Source organism: Rattus norvegicus, chromosome 4 (genome assembly GCF_036323735.1).
Source record: "Rattus norvegicus strain BN/NHsdMcwi chromosome 4, GRCr8, whole genome shotgun sequence".
Lineage (NCBI taxonomy): Eukaryota > Metazoa > Chordata > Mammalia > Rodentia > Muridae > Rattus > Rattus norvegicus.
The window spans coordinates 134695704-134717121 of NC_086022.1; the positions used below are offsets into that span (position 1 = coordinate 134695704).

The window sequence follows — 21418 nt, forward strand, 5'->3', positions numbered from 1 at the left end:
CTGCTGAACTCTATGTGTTACTGAGCATGTTAGCCCAGCTTTCCATAAGCCCTTTCTGCAGTGCCCTCTGACCTCTGATGCTTTCCTGTGAATGAATGAAGCTGTTCGGAAAAGCTGTTTGACAAGCTCTTCCTTATGCCTGGCAACCTGGAGCAAGGAATTACCCAGAGAGAGCTGTACTTCAGCTGGAAGGGACACTGTAACCATGGCTACTGAGACATGACCTAGCTTCAGGAAGCTTCATCCAGCCACAGAATGTACCAGCTCAGGAAACGGCCATTCCAGGCAAGTCGGCCTTGGTGAACAGAACCCACCTCTTCTGCTCTGGAAGCGTTCAGAAGCTGCTTTCAGTCAGGTCCAGAAGAGGAAGACCACTCCCCTAATAATTCCAGTTGTGAGCATCAGGTGAGAAAGTCATACCTACATAAGCTATGATTGGCCCTTATAAAACAGCACATGGTGTTGTGACGGGTGAGAGTTAGCCATCATCTCTGCATGACCCCTTGCCTGTGGCCATATAGCTATGCCCTTTAACTTCCTCCCGCAGTCACTGGGCAGACACCCGTCTATGATGACCTTTGGGAAACAAGGTTAGGTCTGATAGAAGGCTTTTCTGAGTAGCGTCTTTTATCTGACTTGTCTCTGGTAACCAGGATCAGAGGTGGCAGTGACTGAAGACCTCCAGAAGGCACAGGAGGAAGGACTTTGGAAGTGGATGGCGAAGGCTGAGAACTAAGCAGCCCTGGGGGTGGGGCAGAAGGCCATGCAGAGTCAAAGTAAGGAGCCCTAATAAGGAGATGCTGTTAAGGTCAGAGGGCTCCAGAGAGCTGTCTTACTGTTATCTGTTGCCAGCACTGTGTGAGCCGCTGCTGTGAGTCATGAATTTCTGGCCACTGAGTGCAGGGTCAGCCACTACCAGTCAAAGCCCAGAGAAGCATACGTCTCACCTAAGCTACAAGTCTCTGGTATGCAGACCTTGGAGCCAATCCCAGGGCTGTCAGTCTGTGAGACCTTGAAACTCAGGGGCCTGGAACTGGAAACCCAGAGGAAATCATGCTTTGCCTGTAGGTGACTTTCGTTCAGACAGGGCACAAAAACGCCAGCCAGCTGCCTGGAAATAAAGCCATCAGGCAGTCTTTCATCCAAACAGTGTAGAACTCTTCACGTAGGGAAATATTTAATAACATGAAGATATTAACTCTTTACTTTCTTGTTTTTGTTTGTTTGTTTTTGAGATGGGGTTTGATGCAGCCCAGGCTGGCGCCATCTTGCTGCACAGGGAAGGGTGACCTGAACTCTTTTTCTCCTGGCTCCAACCACTGAGGAATGAACGGCCGTGCCGTTTTCTTTGACTTTGTACCTTAAACTCATGACTAAATGACATGAACAGCTTTCGGAGCCTTGGGCAGGCAGCCACGGCAACTGGTCTACCGTTCATTTTTCTAAGACTCTGGAGGTACAGGGCCAGAATGGCCTGAACGAGGCGGGGGGGGGGGGGCACGGACACATGGGGGACGGGACACACACCTCTGCCGGCACACGTATTCAATCTTTGGTTCCCAGTTCCTGGTGCTGACTGGGAGTCTGAGGAGACTGGATGTGGGGCCTCGCTGGTCGCTAGTGGTGACCTCTGCTCTGCTCTCCACCGCGGTGGACTGAAAACTCTGGGGTTGTGAGATGAAATAAACCCTTCTTCCTGTAAGTGGCTTCTGTCAAGGTATTTGTCACATCCGTTAGGCAAGTGACTAATGCAAGGGCCTGCCCCGGGGTGAGAGGAGTCAGCCGCAGAGGATTTAAGATCTCAAGTGATGGCCTCTCAGTTCAGTGCTCAAGCGATGGCCTATCAATCAGGTCACCGGTGTTTCTAATAAGATAGGGACGCGTCTGTAAAGCTAGCAAGGTGTGGGTGACCCTCCCTCCTCACTGTGGCAGAGAAGCCAGTGCCTCCCACATAAGCAGTGTGGAGGGCCTTTGGAGCCTGAGGCTGTACGGAGCCCTACACTCTCAGACTCCTTGGCCTGCTGAGCGTTGGAATGCATGATAAGCTTACTGAGCATGCGCTCCTGGTCCCTCCCGCTGTCCTCCAAGAGGTCTGGGCTGCTAGCTAGGATGCGTGTACTTAAACCTTCCAGGGTTTTCCTGTCGCAAGCATATGCTCATTGTTAAGTTGTGAGCACTAGGAAACCTACGTGGCTTGTTGACTGCTACAAGAGTCTCTGACGATCTGCGTGAAATCTGTGATGTACCGAGACACACTGAAGAGAAGACTCTGTGTGGGACATTTTGTTAAGTGGCCTTAAGCCCATTTGCTTGAGTTATAACTCTCAGGAAGAATCTTTAGACCCATTTTGTTAAGACAAGTGAAAAAACTTCACTTAGTAGTGAAAAAAGAGGAGAAACATTCAAATCTTGGTCTATGTCCCATACTCCGGCACATAATACTCAGCCATGCTGCTTCTAGAAAGATCCGTGGCTTTAAGTTTCTCTCATAGGGAGAAAATGGAATCTAAATTCTCTACCTGGAACCAGGGAGATAGCCCATCTCTAGTAAAAGTGCTCGCTGCATAAGCATGCTGGTGTGAGTTCGACTGTAAGAGCGCTGTGAGAAGCCAGATACAGTGGTACTTGTTTGTAATTCAGGACTCCCGTGGGAGACGGGAGGTGGAGATGGGAAAATCAGCTGGAGGCTTGCAGGCCAGCTAGCCTGTGGTGCACAGTACTGCAAAGAGACAAAACGGACCCTGCCTCAACCAGGAGAAAGAGAACACATACCCCTGATGGTTGTTCTGAGAGTTGTATGTGAGCACTGTGACATATGCAAACATGCACACTCACACCTACACACACATACATGCACACGCACACACACATGGATGCACACACAGAGTAACACATGCAAACATGCACACATGTCTCTGAAACTGCCCTCCAGTGTGACACAAGCAAACATGCACATGCACACACACACACGCGCGCGCACACACATGCATACATTCATACCTACACACATGCAACACACACACATGTCTCTGAATCTGCCCTCCAGTGTGACACAAGCAAGCACGCACACTCACACCTACACATACACTTGTGCGCACACACATGCAAACATGTGCACTCATACCTACACACACATGCACATTCACGAACACTTTCTACTGTGACACAAGCAAACACGCACACACACCTACATATACACACATCCTCCAGTGTGACACATGCAAACATGTACACTCACACCTTCACACACACACACACACACACACACACACACACACACACACACCTCTGAGTCTGTCAGCTCCTTTACCTAGCAATGGTAGGAAGTCCATGGAGACTGCAGGCTTCTTCGCTTCACCGCTTAATTGGATGACATGGCACAAGGATGGCCTTTCTCTCTCTCACAGCCATTTCCATCACACCAGAATTAGTGTGTGCACAGTCCCATCAACTGTCACTCTGCCCACTCTCAGCTCATTCACTCTGTTTGAAACAGGGTCTCATATAGACCAGGCTCGGCCTGAACTTTCTGTGTAGGTGAGGACGTCCTTGAACTTCTGACTCTCCTGCTTCCACCTCCCTGGTACTGATACTACAGGAAGGCACTCTGAGTGCTGAGGACCAAACCCACAGCCCTGTGCATGCTAAGCATACTGTATAGGGTTGCATCTCCCAGCCCTTCATTCACTTGTCTTCCAGACATTTTTGACAGCCCTTTCCACATAATATTCACTGGAGGTTAATGGAGCAATACTGTCTGATCGTATTGAGCTGACCTGGTAACCAATTTGAGCTAAGCTGGGTGAGCAAACTGACTTGTCTAGACTCAGGACTGGTTAGACTCCCAGGTCTGCCCCTTTTGATGAGAAGACACAACTGACCTGACTTAATTGTTTGCAGCATTCAGACAAGGCAACCTTCGAACTACTTCTGTCTACCTCCCTTAAACGCCATTTTTTTTCATCAATGAAAAACCATTTTAGAAACCCATTATGCTAATTAACACACAGGTGGGTGCTTAGCTAAGGCAGATAATTGGAGCACTTAGGGAACTTCCTCTGGAGTGTGGGGCTGTGATCTTTCAAACATTAACTGCTCCTACAATGAAGATGAATTTGAGTGTGACATGCTCACACACATGAACACAGGAACACACACACACACACACACACACACACACACACACACACATGCACCGCATGTTTCCACTTGAGAAGTAAATTACAGACAATACATTAGCCATAATAGCCAGCATTTACTGAGCTCTCCTGGTGTATCTGGTACCTCGCTGAGTGACCAAAATAGCAAAGTTACCGCACTCACTCCTCAGGGAAGAGGCTTAGGCCTTGGGAAAGCCTTTGAGGAAGTTGTGAGTTGGCCCTGGGGTTGCCGCTGCCTAGAGAACTATCCATTTCAACCACCGCAGCGGCTGGTTGCCTGTCAGTCAGTCGGCGGAGACCTCCTGGGAAGACCCCAGTCATCAGCATTGACCATTTCTCACTCCTGCCTCAAAACTTTGAGCGATAAATAAAATCCTGTTCTTTGGGAAGGATTTCACAGCACGACTTCTGAGGATAATTGATTCTGAAGCAGCCTTGGGAATGCCTTTGTGAGACAACGGGGTTCTCTCTGGCAACATGCAGAGCGGTGGCTGAGAGTCTGCCAGGCTCACAGGGGACCCACACTAGAGTGGCCCCTGCTTCCTATGGGGCCTCCCAATGGAAACTCCTCTTCTCACTTCTGACCTGTGTCACTGTTTAAAGCTAAGTAGGTCAGCACACACACACACACACACACACACACACACACACACACACACAGCCTACAGGACTCTCCTCCTGCCTGGGAGCTTGCAGGACTAAAGCCTCACTCCAGTGGACCACACAGCTGTCAGAGCAGAAGGAAGAAAGGATGGGCCCACTACGACAGCAGAAGAAGCTGTTAAGGACTCAGCTCCCTAATGATCATAGAATTCAAAGAATTTGCTGGTGGATTCACAAAGTATCTACAAGAAAGAGGAGCCTCCAGGCTATCTGACATTGTTGGCCCTGAGGCGAGAAGAACTGGCGCTGCCTTGACCCAGTGGAGTAGCCTGGGAGAATCAGGGAGAGGAGAGAGTGGACCTGTTACTAGCTGTTCATTCCATTCATTCTCAGTTCCTGCTGAACTCATCGCACTGCAGCATACAGGAGTGTGGCTTCGCCCTTGCTGGGATGTCAGAAGGCTGGTTCACATTGCTAGCTGGGTTGGATTAAGCCTGCTGGCATCACCTCCGTTGCTTAGGGTCCCCTGTGACAGACAACATCCGTACTGACAGTCCTGGGAGTCTGGGATCCAGTGTGTGTGCTGGGGTAGGCAGGAGGGCAGCCGTTCTGGAGGATTCCCAGAGATCAGCCTGCCACACGTAGAGCAACACAGCGGAAACAGTGTCCTCAGAGCCTTCCAGGCTGAGGGATGGGAGGAGGCAGGAGCAGGATGGGCCCCATCTGGATCTTTTTAGCCCCTGGAACCTGAAACATAAAGAGAGAAGGCCTGGCTCTTTGAAGCTGCTCTGTGAGAGCTGCCGCAGGCTCCTCGATGGGCCAGCCCTGCCAGGCCTCCTGCTCTGGCCTGAGGCATCTTGGCAGGGGCTGGCCTGAGTCTGGCAGGTGAGTCAACACTTGGCTTCTGTCCTGGGCTTTCTTAAGAAGGGCCATGTTCCAGATTGGCAACTGTGCTCATGGAGGAGGAGAGAGAAAGGCCAAGTTCCGGGGGCCTTTCTGCCATGTGGGCCACCTGAGCGTTCTCTCCTCCGGGCCCTGACAGTGGCATGGGGGTGGGACCCATGAAAGCCAGAGCCCTAGGAGAGAAGAGTGGCACAAACCTCTTCCCGTAGAGTCAGGTGGGTGACCCAATCTCTCTGTTTCCATGTGTGTGAAATGGGGAGAGTTGCATAGTCACACGGAGACTATGACAGGGACACAGCATGCTCCAGGAGAAGTGTTCAACACAGAGGTTGGCATCCAAACGTACCGTGATGCCCACACAGAGGATGCTATTAACCCACAGGGAGATGCTTGGCAGGGAGAGGTGGCTCAGCCAGGCCACATTAAGGAGAAGCAGGGGATCAGGTGAAGAGGTCGGGGAGACAGCCAACCCCTTTTGTGAGAACTCTCATGATGTCGGAATGCAAGCTGGGTGTTTATATGAATGGCCTTGGAATGAACTGAGCACAATTAATTGCTTAATGGACAAGGAATCTGGATATGATGTGTCGGTATCCAAGACTCTCAGGTAGCCAGATAGAGTTTCTCCTTCCTGGTGAAACTTAAGGGGGAAAGGTCGGCTGAGAGGGGGGAAGCCTATTGGCTTGTTGTACACAGTTGGGTTGCAAAGAAGGAAAATGTGTCCAAGCCCCTGTGGTGAGGACAGGAGAGGCTTCATGAAGGATACATTCTGCCCTCCTGCCCTCAACCAAGTTTCTTTGTCTTGAGGATCTCTCTCAAGCTGTCACCTCCAACCCATTCAGTGATAATTCAGCCATTTTCTCTCTAGAGAAACACATGACCTCAAGGTTAGTTCAGGTAGAAGTGAGATGGTGTCCTTCACTGAGCTTGCTCAAGGGATCCAGCATCGCTCGAACCAGCATCAAAGCCATCACGTTGCCTATCAAGGGCCACCATCATTTGGTTTGCTGGAATCTCTTCCTGTGGACAACAGCTTTACCTTGTCCAGCGGCCTAGGCAAAAGGGTCTCTTTGAGACCACCGTGCCCAGTGGGGGTAGCCAACAGTCCAGAGCTCAGATCTCATTCCTGTCAGAAGTGGATACAGGGAATCAGGCTAAACACTGCTGCCGAGGAGACCTTGGGCATATTCATTCCAAGGAAGCCCGACCTTGGGAAATCAAGCTCACCAGCTCCCACCGCTATATTGTGTACTTCTTCCCCTGGTCCTTTTGCAAACCGGAAGGTACTCTCTGTTTCTCTGCCTTCTTCAGAGCACATACAACACTGAAGTTGCTGCCTTGGCCTGTGACATTATCTCAGCTCAAGGGCCAAGCACTAGCTGAGTCATATTTCTCTTGTTTGAAAGCCAGAAGAAGCATCATCTGGGCCTGGTGGTACGTGCCTATAAATCTCAGCTACTCTGGAGGCTGAGGCAGGAGGACTACAAGCTCCAGACTTCCTGAGCTACAGACCGAATTCAAGGATTGCCTGGGAAACCTCTATCTCAGTGATAGAGTGCCCACCGTGTGTGAAGCTGGAGGTGCAATCCTCAGCACAGGGGAGAGGGCAGGGGGCATCTGGGTAGCTCAAGGGATCAATGATGGACAGGGATGTGGGGATCACAGCCCAAACATGGTAGCTTAGATCTGCCCCTTGCAAGTTTCAGACTGTCTGTACTCTTCATAGCTGGGATAAGGGTCGGCCCAGCAACCTCAAAATATCTACTTCTAACAATCTCCAATCTAATTCGGGTGCCACACCTTCCCCTGGCACATGACTCCACCATGTTTCCCATCCAAGCTGTTTCATAGCATCCCTAAGTGGACCAGAAGAGAACTCGCACATCCTCACACCCCGGCTCTCTCCTAGAATGAAAATTTCAGTGTTATTTCGCAACTCTGCTGCAATCCTGTTTTGCAAAACAAAGTCTCTTGTGGTTAATTAAATAATTACCTCTCATTTATCTTTTCAACAGGTCTCGGTTTTCATGGAGTGGGCTTGTTTCATGTGGGACACACCCAGGTGGGTATTTCTGGGATACCAGTGTGCCAGGCAATGGAACGGTCCAGTTAACTACAGGAGCGCTAATGGCCTTGTCCAGGTGAGTAGGAAGCCTCGTGCGGCTGGCTGAGTCCTCTACTTTTCATCAACTCTGGTCTCAGGCGTGACTTTCCATTAGAGCCGAGAGCTCTGATGCCTTAACCCACCAGACAGGCAAGCAGTGGCAGAGGCTGTGCATGCCGCCAGGGCATGAAGAATAACAGTAATAAGGCATTCATATTAGGAGAGGAGGTTCATTCATCATGGTTTGTTTACCCTCTCAACAACCCAGTAGATTTGCTGTTGGTGTCCCCAGGGAAGCAGTGGGTGTACGGAAATCGGATTGTGGTGAAAAGTATGTGGACTCTGCAGTCATGTAGGCCCCATTTCAAATCCCAGCCCAGGCCCTGTACGTCTCTGATGTGACAAACCTGTATGGTGGCTCCAATAGGCCGGGGCCCAGGCTATCTCCCTAATTAAAGGCTTGGAACTGCCAGTAGACTCTGTAGTGTTGGATACTCAGAAGGCTGACAGGCTGAGGCAGGAGGATCACTCAAGCCCGGGAGTTCAAGCAATTATGAGCAACATTTAAGATCTTCGTCTCAAAAATGGGGATGGGGTTGTGGGGAGAAAAGCTGGTAATTGCACAGGCACCCGGTCCTCTCCTCAGCATAAAATAAAAAGCCAGGCGTGGTCACGCCATGCCAGCTCTGGGGACGTGAGACAGGCAGATTCCTCAAGCTAGCCGACCAGCCAGGGTGAGAGATCCAGGCCAGAGAGCCACCTTATCTCCAAAGAAAGTAAGGGAGGTAGTGAAAAGGAACAAAACGCCCCAGGTTGTCCTGCATCCTCCAGGTGCACATACTTCTACATTCCTGTCCTGCACACACGCACCAACCCCCCCACCAAATCCCCATGTCTTCGATCGCTCCAATGCCCATTCTGACACCAACCCCCCCACCAAATCCCCATGTCTTCGATAGCTCCAATGCCCATTCTGAACTTACTGACCCTCACTTTTTTCTTCTAAAAACTTGGAATCAAGAAGTCCCTCTTCATTATACTATGCAGAGAGTACCCCAGAGTAGATGTGGAAAGTATCTTAGACCCAGTAAGGGTCCATTGTATTGACTTCTACATCATTGGTATGGGAGTGTCATAATGGACCAGGTCAACCAAAAAACAAACAAACAAACAAACCATGAGCAAAGTCATGTTTTCAGCATTCCAAGAAACACTTTTTTCCTTTGGGCCGTCATCTTCCTTTTCAGACCCTTCCACCATGATGCTTCTTTTTTTTTTTTTTTTTTGTATAGAATAGTTTATTCAGGGCATAGGGAGGGAGTTAAAGAGGGTAGTAGGGCAGAGCGAGAGCGAGAGAGTGAGATCGCGCGCGAGAAGACGAGAAGAGAAGAGAAGGAGAGGAGTAGAGGCCGGCCATGAGCACATGGAGAGAAGGAGGGAGGCACATGGGGAGAGAAGGGACAGAGGGGGAAGAGGGTAAGAGCGAGAGCGAGAGCGAGAGCGAGAGAGAGAAGAGGGAGAGAGAGGAGAGAGAGCATGATGCTTCTTCTGGCTTGTAGCAACCCACCTTTCACTAACTCTACACAAGTGTAATGGCCAGATGTAGGTTTCAGGAAAGAAGAGAGGTGAGTTTTTCCAATCGTCTCTTTCAGCTGGGTAAGACCACGTGACTAAGTTCTCACTAAGGGATGTAAACTGAGCTGCTCTCCTACTGGCTAGAATGTAGGCAATGAACTCAGAAGCCAGTTTTGACCCGTGGGTGGAGCAACAACCCTGAGCAACAAGGTAGAAGGAGGATGCTGGATGTCTACAGGACTCATGCACGGAGTTATCCTGTCCTGTTCACCTCTAGACATCTGCACAAAAAAGAAGCACTTCTCTGGGTACCAATCCTCTGCTTGGGGCCTCATTAATTCATTAACACATAAATTCAGCTAATTTCTAACTAATTCATTCACTTTCCCCTTATCAGAATTCTTCTGTGGAGTTTGCCTTTAGCAAGAACATTCTGGAACCAAGATCAATCAGCTTTCCAAAACAGATCAGTTTTCAGAATGTGGCTGCTTATAAACCAGATCTAGGCACAGTTACATGCTGGTTAGCTCAGATAGCATGGGGGCAGGGGATCACATGAGGAGTTTTTCTAGTTTTCTTTTAGTTGCTTTGACAAAAGCAGCTTGTGAGAGGGAAGGGTTCAGTTGGCTTACATGTCCCACCATCCATCACTGTGGGAAGTCAGGACAGGAACTTGAGCAGGAACAGAGCCAGGAACCAGGCAGGAACACGGCTTACTGGTTTGCTCTCCATGGCTTGCTCAGTCTGCTTTCTTAGACAACCCAGGACCACCAGCCCAGGAATGGCACTGCCCAAAGTAGGCTGGGCCGTCCCCCGATGCTGGTGTGCTGAGGAGCCTTGGCCTTTCAGAGCCTAGAGGCTGGACCTCCAAGACCCCAGGGCATGTGGTTCTGTCCTGTATCTGAGGGATTTTTCCAGGATCCTGGAGACTCCTTGGGTACAATCATGGCAGCCCAGAAAGTAAGAGAACAAAAATACTACCAGAGCAGCTCCAAAAGTCCAACAGCAACCAGTGAAGGTGACATTAAGTGTCTCAGGTCCACAGTCGCCCATGTGTGGCTGAAGGGCAGTTTGGGCACATAGACTCCCAGAACTTGAGTAGCGGTTTGCCCACAGTTGGTTTAACCCATCTCTAACGTTCCCTTTGTGGACTGGCTACCATTTCCCTGACTTGCTTCCCAAATGAACCATTTAGAGGCTGGGATGTAGCTCAGTTGGTGTGCTGTTCGCTACCATAAGGCCCTGGATTTGAGCCCCAGCACTGAATAAAAGCAGATATTGTAGTACACACCTGGGATGCCAGCACTTGGGATATGGGAGGAAGTGGGAGGGTCAGTGGTTCAATGTCTTTGTCAGCTACATAGAAAGCTCAAGGCCAGCCTAGGATATATAAGATTCTTTCTTAAAATAAAAATCAAAACGAACCACTTAGGCTCAGGAGCCAGAGCTCCCAGACTCATTGGTTCTGGGGGACTCTGAGCATTTCTCATCATGGCCAGCTGTGGCTTTCCTCCTGTGAGAGTCACATTCATCTGTATTTAACATTTATTGAAAGTGAATAAAGAAAAAAAAAGGGAAAGACATACCCAGAGGCATTATGTTTCAGAACATGGCACGCCAGAGGTTAAATCCATGGGACACAGAATGCTCGCCTAGGGCCGCCACACAGATTCCACTCTGTTGAGTTCCTTGCTGTCCTGTGGCTTTTGGCTATTCGTGTTGAGTCCTAGTTTACTGCACTGGAAAGCTCAAGTTAAAATTTAGGAATCCTTAATCCTTGACGTTGAATGATTAGGTAGGTGGTCATCTTGGACTGTATTACAAGAAGAGATGGGATGATGATAAGTCATTCGGAGAAAGAATGGCCAAAGAATTCCAACCCTAACCTGGGCCAAGTAAGAGAACTGATAGTAGCATCACTGTAGAGGGCCTGAAGGGAGGTAAGCAGCACAGACCTGAGCTGCTCATGACGCTCAGTCACCAACAGGCTCTGGTCCGCATCAGAGAACAGGTGTACCGATGCTGCAATCTGGCTGTCTGTCTTGACCTGGAGAGAACAGAAAGAGCTCCACAGCAATATTTTATTCTGCCTTTCTTGTCTTTAGAGACAAAGTTACAAAGTTACATGTATGTATTGTCTTAGGCTGGCCTTGATCTCTCTATGTAGCCAACCATGACCTTACACTTCTGATCCTCTTGCTTTTACATCCCAAGTGCTGGGATTACTGGCAAGTGCCACTGTACCAAACTCATGTGGTCCTAGGCATTAAACCCAGGGCTCTGCATATGCTCAGTAGTCAGTCTGCCAGATGAGCCGTGTCCCCAGCACTAACTTACTCTCCTAGTAAACCCCAAAGACTAACAGACAACACGGCACACACATGCCTAATATATGCTTGCCTCTCTGGAGTTGAAGTGGCCATTCCTGGGCAATTGAAACCCAAAAGCCCAAAAGCCATACCTACCCCAACAAGGCCACACCTCCTAATCCATGTCAACTTTTGGGGGCCTTTCATATTCACACCACCACATTCCTCTTCCTGGCCCCCATAGGCTTGCAGCCATATTATGACGCAAAACTGCATTTAGTCTAACTTCAAAAGCCCCCATCCAGGGGTTGGGGATTTAGCTCAGCGGTAAAGCGCTTGCCTATGGAGCACAAAGGCCCTGGGTTCGGTCCCCAGCTCCGAAAAAAAGGAAAGGAAAAAAAAAAAAGCCCCCATCCATAATCATCACAGTCTCAACACTGATTAAATGTCTAAAGGTGAAAGGCTCTTTGGAGACTCATGACAGCCTCTTAACTGTAACCCCCTGCAAAAGCAAAAGCAGATTGCTAACTTCGAACATACAATGGCACAGAATATACTTCACCATTCCATAAAAGAGCATGGTAAGAAATACTGGACAAAGCAAGGTCTAAAACCTATCAGGCAAACTCCAAACTATGCACGTCCATGTCTGAGGTCAAAGGACTCTTCAGATCTCCAACTCCTTTCTGCTTTGTTGATGGCAATGCATCTCTTCCTCTTGGGCTGGTTCCACTCCCTGTCAGCAGCTTTCCTTGGCAGGTGTCCCACAGCTCTGGCATCTCCAACATCTTGGGGTCTCCAAAGCAATCCAGGTTTAACTTTCATAGCTTCACACAATGGACTCTGGGCATCTGTGCAGGGATAGCCCTGATACCTGCCTGGCCATAGTAGCTTTCGTTAGCCATAGGGGAGATTCCACATCTCCTTTCTTGTATCCTTGACTCTTAAGCCAGAACCACATAGCCAAAGATGCTAAGTTCTTTTGCTTGCTGGGGTTGGAACATGGCATCTGCATCAGCTTTCTGTATTTGATGGTTTCCTTCACTGTTTAAGTCTGGATATCCTGGGACTCTCTCTGTGGTCCAGGCTGTCCTCAAACTCACAGATCTGCCTGCCTCTACTTCCTGAGTGCTGGGATTAAAGGCGTGTGCCACTTCACCCAGTCCTACGCTTTTCATTAATTCCTCTTCACTGGTTAGATGCTTAGCTGGATGGGGTCCTGCCCTGAGGCCATTAGTCCCTTTATTCCATTTCAGATCAGAGCCTTAGCTCCATTACATTTCCTGGTGCTCTTTTTCTTCTCAAACCGTACATTGTATTTTTCCTTGTTTAGTTTGTCCATTTTCATCATAGACCTGCATAAACATGGCAGCTAACCAAGCAGCAATGCCAATGTTAGGCTGTCTTGAAATCTCCTCTGCCAATGCTATTAATCCAAAATTTGAGCCTCAGGCAGATTTTTTTGAACAAGGACAGAAAGCAGCCACATTCTTCACCTCTCAGAAGAATGGACTCTAGGTCATATGCTAACTTCTCTGAAACCCCTTGATCCAGTCTGTCATAATCTATGTTGCTCTCAGCACCACTGTCTGCCATGCTACTACCAGTATGACCCCATAAGCCCCACTCAAAGAGATCAACTGCTTTCCTAACCCAAGTCCCAAGGTCCACATTCTGCCAACGAGAAGGAAGGGTAGCCTGCCACAGCAATACCCCACTCCTGGTATCAGTTTCTCACTATGTACCCCTGGCTGGCCTGGATCTCATTATGTAGACCATGTTAGCTTCAAACTCAGAGATCCAACTGCCTCTGCCTTCCATGTGCTGGAGCTAAAGGCTGATGCCTGACAAACACTAGCTGCAAACTACCAGGTTGAGATTGTTCTAGCTAGCTATCTCTATCCCACTTAGGAGCCATGAAACTGGCAGAAGAATGTGGGCTCTAGAGTTGGCTTGCTCTGGTTCAACTCTCCCACTTACTAGCTGTGTGGTTTTGGACAATACACTTAACTTTTCCATGCCTATATGCCTACAAAATAGAAATTTAGTGAGCCAATGCATGCAAACTGTTTTGCACTGTGTCTATATAAAGAAAGTACTTAAAATGCAGTAGATATTTTAGCTCTGGTTGGGAACTATAGGGAACTGGGGGGGGAAAAAGAAAGAAAGAAAAGAAATTGAGATGAGAAAATCCAGAAAGATGTATACCAAGATATCAATACTTTTGAACCACTTTTATCATTTTAGCTGCTTTGTCCTATTTGCTATTTTTAAACAATAAAGTTATGCTGCTCTGTATAATCCAAGTTGTCCTGGAACTCTCTCTATAGACCAGGCTGGCCTTGAACTCAGAGATCTACCAGCCTCTTACTTCCTGAGTTCTGGGGTTAAAGGTGTGTGTCATCATTGTCTATAAGAAAAAGCTATAAGAAAAAGAAAGTTAGCTGTATCAGACCAAAAGGAATTTGTAGGGGTTGGAGAGATGATGGCTCAGTGACAAACAGCACTGGCTACTCTTCTGCAGGGTCTGAGTTCTATTCCCAGCACTTACATGGTAGCTCACACCTGTCTCTATCTCCAGTTCTAAGAGCATCTTATGTTCTCTTCTGGCCGTCTTTGGTACTGCATGTATGTGGTGGACATATATACAAATACGTATACGTATACGTGTGTATGTGTGTGTGTGTGTGTGTGTGTGTGTGTGTGTGCTCACGCACGCGCGCCATCGTGTGTGAGCAGATGAGAAATTCCCATGCACAAACAAACAAACAAATAAATGATAGTCAATCCCCCACAAAAGAGACTATCTTGGGGTTCCTTCTGAGGGCATCCTAGTCTGTCTCCAAATTCTTCAGCTAACATCTCTATGTTCTTGTCTGTCTATAAAGTTCCAGATTCCAACCTTGAGGTCTCTAGTCATTTGCATCCCCCACCCCCACCCCAACCAGGTAAGCCTGTGTACTCTTTCCCACTCTTCTCTGGAGACAGCTCGGTGCCACCTGCAGGTTGTTTTGGCCTTACTGACTTTCTAGAAGATCACAACATGGAAAGGAAGTTTTATTGCTAACAAGGAAAGATTTGAAGGATCATTCATTCATTCATTCATTCATTCACCTACTCGCTCATTCACTCAATACCTACTCATCGAACAGGCCCCAAATAACAAATGTGACTGTCGTAGGCAAAGAGAATGCTCCCCAGTCTGGCAGAGGGATACATGAGGACAGTTTGTCCTCTACCACATCAGCTCTGTGTTCTGCCTTCCTCATTTGTCCTGAGCTTGGACCGATCACTGAGGATCATGTCCTAAAGCACCACTGGCTTCCCATTGACTGGACAAATGAACAGCCAGAGTGAGAAACTGGAAGTCAGTCAGGGGCTGAGAGCCTCATCCCAGAGTCCCTGTCTGCCTCACACTGGACCTGTCCCTAAGCCAAGGGTCACTGGGCTTTTCACGGCAGACTTTTCTACAGTCCACCCTCCTGGATCTGTCATCCAGTCTCTGCTGCTGGGACATGGGGACTGTGGGAGGTGACACTGTCCCTTCTACTCCCTGGCTCCTTCATACAGAAGCGCTCAGGGATTGTGTGTTGAGTGTGCATCCTGCTGGGACACTGCCTGGCAGAGTCTGCTACAGGAGCGGAAGCTCTGGTTCTGAGGGGCCTGGTGGCAGGGAGAGGCTGAGAGGGGGAGTGAACAAACGTGGGAACCAGGAAGTTCCATGTGAGGCAGAAGTGGCTCAAGCCCCTGACCCTGGTGTCCTTGCTCAGGGAGCTGTTCCACTGTGAGAGGCTGGAGGGTTTAGCAGGGGTGAGATGCTGGCCCTTGAGGGAATCAGCTCTTATCTGAAGTTCTTCCCATCTGAGCCAAACCTCTCAGAGCCTGCCCTGGTTGCCAGCACTAGGACATCCTGTTTGTGTGAGTCACCTGATCTCAGGACAGATAATCCCAGATCTTCTGGGATCTCAGGCAGCTGGGAGAGAACACATATCTATCTTCCTGCGTGACCTGGTCTCTATATCTTCTCTAGGTTTGCTTCATCCAGAGCCTGCAGAGCATCCAAGGAAGCATTCTTACCAGTCATTTCAAACTAAGACAGGAAGCACACACCCTCCTACTCTGAACACTGGCACGAGTGCTCTCTTGCACACACAGATGTACACACACACAAACACTAAACGCACCATGTGCACACACCCCATTTTGTCTTTCAAATGATATCCTAATGAGTGGTGAAGTTCTAGGCACAGAATGTGGAAACACTTCTACACACACACACACACACACACACACACACACACACACATACACACACACACTCAATATGACCACTCCAGTTTCTGCAAGCCAGGATGATTAGACTGTGAGTGATTAAGTCTGAACAGCGAGGGTCAGCAATGACTGTTCCAGGGAAAAGGAGCATTAAATCCTTCTTTAATGCTAAAGATAGCATTTCCTTCAGCCAGAGCAGTGTGGCCAAAGTCTCAATGCCAGGAATTAGACCTGGAGCAGAGCTTCTGAGTGTGACTCGGCATTGGTGAAGCAGGGAAGTCTTCTGAGGCATCATGGTTCTTCACACACAAAATCAAATGCCTAGGGCTGTATTCAAAACTTGCTACTTAGAATCCAAAATGTGAAACAAATCTTCAACACAATGACTGGTGTTTCTTTATTAGCACACTAAGTAACAGGGTCTGGCAGTGAACTAACGGCTACTGTGTCTTTCAGTAGAGATGGCTATAAATGCCATTTTCAGATATCTGTGACAACCAAAGTGTGATAAACAAGTGCCTAAGACTCTGGTAGATCACGAGACTCTGGAAGAACACGAAGAATGACACCTGAGGCTAACCTCTGACTTCCATATAAACCCATGCAGGCACATACAAAGAAATGACAGGCTGGGCATGTGGAGCACACCTTTAATTCTAACACTGAGGCAGAGGCAGAGGCAGAGGCAGAGGCCAGAGGCCAAAGAGCAGAGGCCAGAGGGCAAAGGCAGAGGCAGAGAAGGCAGAGGGCAGAGGCAGAGAAGGCAGAGGGCAGAGGCAGAGAAGGCAGAGAAGGCAGAGAAGGCAGAGGGCAGAGGGTAGAGGGTAGAGGGTAGAGGGTAGAGGGTAGAGGGTAGAGGGCAGAGGGCAAAGGGCAGAGGGCAGAGGCAGCTGAGGCAGAGCAGGCAGAGGCAGAGCCAGAGGCCAGAGGCCAGAGGGCATAGACCAGTGGTCAGAGGTAGAGAAGGCAGAGGCCAGAGGGTAAAGGGCAGAGGGCAGAGGAAACTGAGGCAGAGCAGGCAGAGGCCAGAGGGTAGAGGGCAGAGGGCAGAGGCAGATGCAGAGGCCAAAGGCCAGAGGCAGAGGTAGAGGGGCAAAGGGGCAGCAGAGAGAAGCAAAGAGGCAGAGAGAGGCAGAGAGGCAGAGAGGCAGAGAGAGGCAGAGAGAGGCAGAGAGGCAGAGAGGCAGAGAGGCAGAGAGGCAGAGAGGCAGAGAGGCAGAGAGGCAGAGAGGCAGAGAGGCAGAGAGGCAGAGAGGCAGAGAGGCAGAGGCAGAGGCTGGTGGGTCTCTATGAGTTCAAGGCCAGCCTGGCTTACATAGCGAGTTCCAGGACAGACAGGACTACAAAAAGAGACCCTGTCTCAAAATAAAAAATAAAATAAAATAAAATATGGCAACCCCCAAAAGGAGTCCAGCTCGGCCAGCCCAACATCATGTCCCACTGTAGTTTGGATTTAGAATGTTCCCAAGAGCTTACTGTTGCTGTGGCCTCCAGCCCACACTATTGGGAGACAACAGAATCATGAAGAGGTAACGCCTTATGTAAGGTTTTAGTTCATTAAACGTGTCAGAGAAAATGACTGCATGGTCCTGGAGACAGCTCTGTTCATTATGTCCTTTCTACCACGGTAAGCTCTCTGCCGCCAGCCCACAATGTGCTCTTCAGTACCGTTGAGTATCAGGTACAGGTATGGCAGGGCAGAGTGAGAGCAGGCACGTGCTACTTAGCGGCAGCACAAACAGTAGGGGCCAGCAGCAGGAGTCAAGAGGAAACTTCATTCTTCCTCTCAGGTTCCTTGTCACTGCCCCAGTTCAGGGCTGCTGTCTCTCTAGGGACCTCTGCTGCTCATATTGTCTTCTGGAAGAAGCTTGTCCCCATGGGTGAAGCCTGAAGGGAATGGTGATCCTTCATTTACCACATGGGAAGGAAGGGAGGGAAGTAGGAAGGAAAGGAGGGAGGGAGGAAGGAAGAAAGGAAGGAAGGAAGGAAGGAAGGAAGGAAGGAAGGAAAGAAGGAAGGAAGGAAGGAGAGGGCAGAGGAAGACGATGAGGAGGAAGGAGAGGGGGGTGGGGGAGGGTAGAACAGAAGGTTGCAAAGGTGGTTTACACCTGCTCACCTGCCGCCAGCCCTGCATAGAGCTTCCTGTACAGAGCTTATGGGATGTTGATCCTGTAGGAAGTCCCCTCTTGGAGAGTCACTCAACTGACTCTGAGAGGTAGAGGTAGAAGGTGAGTTGAAGATGGCCTTTCCCTATTAAAGGGCATAGACCTTTCTAGGACCCACCCAGGATGCTAAGAAGGGACAACAGGCACAGAGTGACAGATAAAAGAAAAACAACCCAACCCTGTTTACCTCTTGCCATTTGCAGATGCAAATGGTGTTAGTAACACCAGCCTTTAGGACCCCATTTGAATGAGATCACAGGCCAAGAAAAACCTGGGGAGGCTCATTCCTTCCCCTTCTGTGGGCTGATTGCCAGAGACAGAAGCCTGGATAGATGTCCCTTTCCTTCTGCGGAGGGGGGTGGGGGGGGGGCTGGCAGACATGGAGTGCCTTCCTGCTGCCCCTAAATCAGTAGAAACCCTTCATAGCCAGGGGCACTGTGGAGACAAAGACATAGCAGTCTCCAACTTACAGTCAAATCTGTGTGCCAGGCCATTTCGGACATCTGTACACAGCAATGTTGACTTCCTGTGGCCATACGAAGCTGATGGAGAATTCTGTAGAAGGCTCCAGAGTCCTGACCTTATAGGGCATCTCTCCAAAGCCAGCAAAGGTTACTTGGTCACTCAGACTCCACTGGAAATGGTTCAGGGTCTACGTGGAGATGGCATCCCTGGTTGAATGCTCTGGTCTCCACTCCAGAGGCAATGTATAGGCTCATTCTGTGTGTGTGGTACCCAGTGAGGAGTGGTGCAAAGGCTGGGTTCTTTCTTCTCCCTCCCTCCCTCCCTCCCTCCCTCCCTCCCTCCCTCCGTCCCTCTCTATCACTTGTGCTGTATCTGCTTCCAGGATCACTCACCAAATAGATGATTATCCCAAGCTATGGTCTTGGGGCCAGTTGGGCAAGAAACAGATTAGTACATTGGTCCCACACTTAGCTGCTATCGTGGCCCTGGGAACCAGAGTATCGTCCAAAGAACTAGTGGTTTTTAAGTGGAAGTCATATCGAGCAGTGGAGAAGAGCAACAGCCAGTGAGGAAGATCACTCAGAAATTATAAAGTGCCGTGGGTTTAAGGAGAGCAGAAACCTGGTTAGGAAATATGTGAAGAGCACACAGTGAAAAATGTGCCCACGACAGCTGAGAATCTGTCAAGTGACAAGAGAAGGCTTTGTGAAGAAAATGAACCAGAACGCAGGGTGTCAGGCGGACAGATTGGCCCAATTAAGGCTGGGGGAGCTGGGGGGAGAGTGAGTTATGGCTTTGTGGCTGGGCCTGTGGGGGGTCCACAGAGCTGTTCCCAGCAGAGTCGAGACACCCAGTCCCGAGAGGCACAGACAGGGAAAGAATGAGGCAAAGGCCGTGAGTATCTGCTGCCTGCCTGCCTGTACCTGCTGCCTACCCTGCTCACTGCTTTCCTAAACGTGCCATCTGTGGGACTGGAGCCAGCATGGGAGGGACAGCATCTCACTGAGCACACAGGATCTTCAAGCCTTTAGTGTTGGGCACCAGGTGTCATCCTTACCTTTCAGGAACCCTGAGGTCTGGGGCTGGGTGTGGTACACAGCTGTAATTCTGGCATCAGAAAGGCCGAGTCAGAAGCTTCTCTGACTTCTCATCCCAAGAAGAGGAAGGGAAGGGGGGAGAAAAAGAAGTGGAGAAGATGGAGGGGAGGAAGGGTGGGAGGGAGAAGAAGACAATGAGAGGGACACAGACTGGGTTGGAGGGAAGATGAGAGAGGACTAGGAAAGTAGGGAAGAGAGAGAAAAGAAGGAGTGAAGGAAGGCAGAGAGAGGAACAGGAAGAAGGTGAGGGAGAGAGGGAAGGAAGGAGGAAGAGGGTGAGAGAAGGAGAGAGAGGGAGGGAGAGAGGGAGGGAAGGAGAGAGAGGGGGGGAGGAAGGGAGAGGGAGGGAGAGAAGGAGGGGGAAGATAGCTTGCCATTAGCTCACTGCCCTGCATGGTGGGCCTCATCTGCAGGTCCTCACCACACCATTACCACCTTACAGAGGCAGGAAAGCATGATGGAGATTTAGAGCCAGAGCCCTCAGAGTTGGCTAAGTGAGCTGTAAGGTCAGACTAGCAGTGAGTCATGGTGCCCTGGCCCACCCCCAGACAGGTCCACTCTCAAGTTTGCATTCTGACCGATCTTCTGCCATTTCCACTAAAGGATCTGACAAGTCCTGCAGCCTGGATGGGCTGCATAGTCTGTGGGATGAACAGGAATGACTGAGAATGTGGGCCCAGATGGCAATGAGGACGGTGTCACACCTTTTCATGGACACTCATGGCACACATGGTCCCCAGAGCCCTTGCTAGAGACTAAAGGCTGACCTACCTTCCATGGATACTATCATGGGCAACATCATCCCCACAGCTCTGACTGGGTATGAGGAAGCCTGCTGTGCCTTCCCAGGGACACTCGCCATGGCCAACATCATCTACAGGGGCTCCAAACTCTTTGTGATCCAGGTCAGAGTTGTCTGCCAATCTTGCACGACCCTGACAGCCCTACCGCTGAGTAAGGCCACCTCGCCTGGCCCTGCGATGCCCATGAGGGGTATTGGTGGCAGGCCCCTCCTCACCAGGACGCAGCCCCTGCAGGAGGCTGAGAATGGCCAAACAGGGAGGCTGAGAATGGCCAAACAGGGCCTTCTGCTGAAGACACAAACCAGTCCTGTCCTGGGTGCCACAAATAGCCTAGTCCCAGGGTGTGTGGGGTGGCCAGCAGGGCCTGTGGGGACAAGAGGAGGGAATCGTGGAGCCTAGAGCTTGTTCTGAGGAAGCCGGTGTGAGTTGCACAGGTTCCACTGTCCCAGCCAAGTTTGCTTGCAAAGCACAGCTTTAGGGTAACACAGGGAATCTCAAGTAGCTCATGCCAGCATGAAAGGCCAAGGGTGGGGATTCTAGGCAGCTGCATAGTCTCAGTCGGCAGTGAAGGAAGCAAGAGAAGGATGGCCTGGGGCTCACAGCTCTACACACCACACCCACTGTTGTATAGAGCCTGCCATGGAGGAGTTAGACACGTATAATCCCATGGGGTAGCCTTTAGAAAGCGTCACGTCTCCTTATCCAAACACAGTTGACGGCCTTGCCAGTTAGCGAAATCTATCATCTTTCGAGCGGGAGAAACTGAGGCACAGAAGATAAACAAAGTTTCTGCAGAACATAGCAGAACCAGGTCCCCTGCAGGCCACCTTCCCACCCCTTAGGGTACTGTCTGCTCTTGCTGTGCTCAGCTCCTGAGAGGGCTGTGGTGCTGGCGAGTCGCCAAACCGAAGCCAGTATTTATTAGGAAATCCCTAGGCACGCCAGAAGCTGCAGACCAGCAA

The 21418-nt window shown here is 49.9% G+C and overlaps 1 long non-coding RNA gene across 1 annotated transcript; it reads right to left on the reverse strand.

Moving 5' to 3' along the window:
* Window positions 1-5132: 5132 nt before the first annotated feature.
* LOC120102354 (uncharacterized) lies at window positions 5133-18834 on the reverse strand. Its single transcript, XR_005503778.2, has 3 exons — window positions 10932-18834; window positions 7660-7937; window positions 5133-5510 (listed from the first exon to the last, which is right to left on the reverse strand). It is a non-coding gene; the product is annotated as an uncharacterized LOC120102354 (long non-coding RNA).
* Window positions 18835-21418: the final 2584 nt, after the last annotated feature.